The following is a 5,452-nucleotide window of genomic DNA, read 5'->3' on the forward strand; positions in this document are numbered from 1 at the left end:
TCAAACCTGCGATTCATAACGCATTCAGCTCAAATGGGTTTTTTTTAGCTTCTGAAACGTCGTAGAGAAAACGTTATAGAAAAACTTCCACGATGACCTGCTTGGAGCAGTGAAACCCTAGAATCCAAAGCTCTGATACCAAATGTTTTGAAACAAGCTCACAAAAAGATAGAAAATATAGATCAACGAATTAGAAATCAGCCTCTTCTAGGGGGCAACCTCCTTTACATTACACAAATGAACAATTCTTGGATGATACAAATGACAAGACCTCCTTTCTATATATAGGAGTCTAAGGGGTCCCAATACAATTAGAGCCTACATAACAATAATATTGTAGGGGCACAACAATAACAATAGTGGGTTTCTATGGGGCATAATAATAACAACATGGGGACTATATGGGCACAATAATACAATAAGGTGGTTTCACTAATAATAATAAGGGGTTACACTAGTAGTATAGGGACCTAACAATAAGACTTTTGTTACCATCACTTGAATTATATAGTTTTAAAGTATGGTTATCACTCCTCTTCAAGCAATAGGGGGTTATAAGTGGTGTTGGAGCTGGCAAGAAGTATTGAATGGTTGCCTCTTTGTTCAATTTTGAGAATCATGGAAGATTCCTTGACAAAAATGAATATTGAATTAATGAAATTGAAGCAAAAATGTAAACTCTCTTGATAAGGCCAAGGCATTTTTTTGTAGACCTAATTCTACAGTGTCTCTACTACAGCAGGTCAGTGACATAAAGATATGTTGAATTAAAATTCTTGAATATATTTGTTTCGAAAATATTGATGGCACATACATTGTTGTGTAATATGTTACACCTATGCTATGGAAATTTGGATTCTAAGAACAAATATTCAGTCCACAATAATGGAATCCATTCTCTGCACTATGAAATGAAGACTAAGTAGCTAAAAGATTAAATATTGCTACTACTACAATATTACTTGGTTTTCAAGCATAAATGATAATCATTGAATGAAGCATTCTTGATCGATTGATGGTGAAGAGTTACTAGGGTTTTGGTCATATGACTATGAATTGGAAATTCTAGGGTTTGTAAACCTTAATAGAAAAATCAGTTTTCAATGAAAGTAGAAACCCTAGCTCTTACAAGGAATTAATGACATGATGATGATGATGACCTGGATGAAGATGATAAAGTTGCAGATGGATGCAAGAAGACCAAAGATCAAGAGGGAGCTGACATTATTCTCAAAGATAAGTATTTTATATCTCTCTTCCTTGATTACTACTATTATAATTGTTTTATTATTAGTTAGTCTCTTGTATTTGAATCCTTTGCTTGGTTGTAATTTTTATTCCATGGCCTATTAATGAGGATTGTAGGTACATCATGAAGGCTACCAAGGTTTTGGTGGAAAATGGAAGATCAAAGCAAAGTTGTGACAAGAGGGATCTCCTAGAAATAAGGATTTGTTAGAGATATTTTCCTAATTGGGATGTGAGCTCAGAGGGAGAAACAAAATCAACAAAATTGAAGTATGTCTTGATCTATGCTGAAAAGAAGTCAGTGGTGACTTCTAAGATGAATTATGCAGTAAATGGAAACTTGAGAGAAGTACAAAGCAAAGGATTACCTTAGTAAGAGGGAGAATACTATGAAGGGACATCTTGTTAGGTACACTTCTTGTTGAAATTTTATTATCTTTATTATTTATGTTGAAGATTACATCAGATGGATGTAGAAATCGTCTTCCTTGATGAAAGAAGAAGTGTACATAAGAGCTACCTCAAGTTTGTGAGGTACATGAAGAAGTCTTATACTTGTAAGTAGAAAGAAGGCTTTGTATAGGCTCCTCAGACTTGATGGATCAAGGTTGATCCTATATGATTTGTTTTTCTAACAAAAGAAGAAGAAACCCTGTGTCAGAGGGAGTTATATTAACCGAAAGGTTTGCTTTGGAGGGTGCACTCAAGTCTTACTCAAAAACCCTTGTTTTAGCTTCATAGGGAGTTGGTCTCTAGATTTGAAATGAAGGATTTTTTACTAGATAGTTGATGTGCTCCAATAACATGAGTGGTAGAGGGAAAAAAATCAAATCATGATTTCCATGATAGGATCTACTTCAAAGAGAATAGCTAGTTAGGGTAACCTAAAAGTAGCAAAGATAATGGATCAAGAGAAGGAAGCAAATCGGTTTATGGTTGAGCCAAGGCATATAGCACAACATATGTTGAAGTACCAGCATGGTACAATTGATCATGTAATAGTCAATTATGATTTGAGATATGACTTAAACAGTGATGTACAACTGCAAGGATATACACACTTTGATTAGGCAGGGAGTGCAGATGACAAGAAGAGTACTTCAGGAGGATTCTTCAGTTTGTGCTCTGTTATGATTTATTGGACAAGAAGGAAGTAGAAATATATCAAACTTAGCACTACAAAAGCATAGTATATCACAAACTATGAATTTTGTACTGAAGCAATGTACAAGATGTTTTGATCAGGAGCAAATGACAACATGATGATAGGTTGAGGCACCTTGAGATCTAGTACCAAGAAATGGTCTAGGAAGAGAGAAGTACGACTCTAGTATCACTAAGAAGATTATCCCAAGACAAGATTGGAGTGATTAAACATGTCTCCCAACAAGAGAGAGTGATGAAACAGCAACATCATAATCATTCTTATGTAGAATGGTCATATATCTCTTAATGAGAGAGAGTGTTGATATGATAACATCATGGAAAAAGATGTTGAGTAGTTAGGGAGAATGGTCCAATAGAGAACAATCATTCTCCCTATGTCAAAGATGTTGACCAGTTAGGGAGCATGGTCTTAGAAGCCTAGGATCACTCAGTTGAGTGCCTGGATTTTAGCATCAGGCTCAGTCTCTCGAGATAGGATGAAGATCTCATTTAGCATCAAGTCCAACTACTCAGATGGAGTGTTTCCTTTGGATTTTCACCACAAGTCCAGGAGATTTCCAGGATGGTGAACCAATACTAGTCTAGGTTAGGAGTACCAACCAAGATTATGGGTCATTGGTACCAATCAGAGTCATGATGACTATTTGATGCTAAATGTTATGCTGTGTGTCAGGAGTATTGACCAAGATTATGGGTCAATGATACCAACCAATTGTGGAAACTCGTTGATGTTGGTGATTTACCATATGTCAGATATGTTGACAAGATTATGGTAATTAGATGATGACGTTATATGTCCATTGCTAACTAAATTATAGATGATGATGATGTTGATGACGTTGATGCTGATAATGAATTGTTATAACCTTTTCTTAGATAAATTAAGTCAACATGAGAACATCTAGATAGTCATTATTAATACCTACCTAGTTAAGAGGAAGTGCTGAATTTTTGTAACTATGGTCGATATTCATAATCAATATTTTGATTTATTTATATTCTTGGGTCAAAATTCAAATATTGTAAAGACATGTTCTTCACATTGGTTGTAAAAGAGAAGAAAATTTGAATTTGTAAAATAGAGAATTTTGGCTCCAAGTCGGCCTCCTCCTAGCCAAGTCGGTTCAACCTCTAAAAGGCACCCATTCAACCAATAAGAAATATATATATAAGGGTGATTCAACTTCCTCAAATGGGAATTCACATATCTCTATGTTGAAGACATTGTTCGCATGATCTGAGGCTAGAAATAAAGGACGAATTTGGGGTTTGAAGGACAGTTTTGAAGGATCGAATTTCTGTGTTAGCACTTTTGCTGAGGGACCAAAATGCTCTATGCTCTTTGGTAAGAACAAATCTTTGCGGTACACAAAAAAAGGGTGGATGAAGTGTTGGACTGAACCTTTGTTTTCTCTCTCTATTATGAAGGTCGAATTATTGTGGAAACCCTTGGTTGAAGAGCGAATTTATGTCTCTATGATGGACGAATCTATGTGGAAGGATCGAGCTATGTGGATGGCAAAAGGCAGACCCAATCAAACTCAAATTATGTGGCTACATGGATTGACTAGGATGGAGGATGGACCAGGTTTGACCTAGTGATTGACTAAGATGTATATCTATTGATTCTTGAATTAAAATATTTCTCTTTTGGAAAGGTTGTTGGGTTTTTCCCCATGTGGGTTTTCCTAAGGTAAACTCTTGTGTTTTTTGTTTTGGCTATCTCTTCATTATCACAATGTTACAAATTTCATATTGGTGATGTCTTCTGTGTATTTACTTAATGATCAAATCATGGATAAAATGTGTAAAAGAAGTAAATCATTAGAAGTACTTACCAGTATAAAAGACTTATATAAACTTAACACTCATCTTATTTGTTGGTCGCAAATTTCCCTCCTAAGGATTTGGGGGTTGGGTTCTAAAAATATTATGGATTTCACGATTGCTCCATCTAGGAAATCCTTATCGTTCTTTCTCACCTGGGATATTCTATGGAGAAAAATACCCATAGCTAAATATATCTTGCTTGAGACTCTTTGGTATTGATTCATTCTTCAAATAAGTCAACAACTAACTCCACAAATAAATGGATAGTTATCATGTGCCTATATAGTTTTGTTATTTATCCAATAGTATTATTCTCAACTAATATGTATGCAAGAATTAGATATATGCCATGCTTGTTTATCTTTATCTAGGTCATGTGTTTAGGCCCCCTTAGTTAAAGCTCAATTAAGGATCTCTTAAAAAAGACAAGCATTATTGTGATATTTTAGTAGTTGATTATGATTATGATGCAAACAACTTCCTCCCTTTACAATGTACTTTTAATCTTGTACTAAAATAGAAAGCATATTTTGTTAGGAATATATATATATATATATATATATATATATATATATATATATATATATACTCAATTTACATCAATTATATTAAAGTAAATGTACAATTAAATTTGTTATCGGGTTGAGATTTGATTTTTTTTTTTTAAGTTAAGTGGATCTAATAGTTAACAGCATTATTTTCCTTTTCAAAAATAAAAAATTCAATTTAAATACAAAGAAATAAGAATATATACATCTTATTCAAAACAAAACAAAACCTAGTATACATACTCAATTTACGTCAATTATATTGAAGTAAATGTACAATTAGATTTGTTATATTGTTGAGATTTGATTTGTTTTTTAAAATTAAGTGGGTCTAACGATTAACAGTATTATTTTCCTTTTCAAAAATCCAATTCAAATCTAAAAAAATAAAAATATATACATCTTATCCAAAAACAAAACAAAACCCTAATCATGGACAAAAACATCATTAAGAACCAAATGCTTCACCATCTTCCATTTTTTTGTCAAATATAACGCGCAAAAGCTATGATAAGCAGAGTACAAAGGTAAATATAGCCTCCTTACATATATTGACAAAACAAAAACTCAAATCTTCAAGACGACTATCAGAATATCACGACAAAAGTTCCAGCTCTGAAGCAACCCTAACTTAGAAACCCACTCTCTAAAGAGGACTA

This window comes from Pinus tabuliformis, chromosome 5_2 (genome assembly GCF_031772625.1).
Source record: "Pinus tabuliformis cultivar Carrire ecotype Pingquan chromosome 5_2, CPIR1, whole genome shotgun sequence".
Taxonomy (NCBI): domain Eukaryota; kingdom Viridiplantae; phylum Streptophyta; class Pinopsida; order Pinales; family Pinaceae; genus Pinus; species Pinus tabuliformis.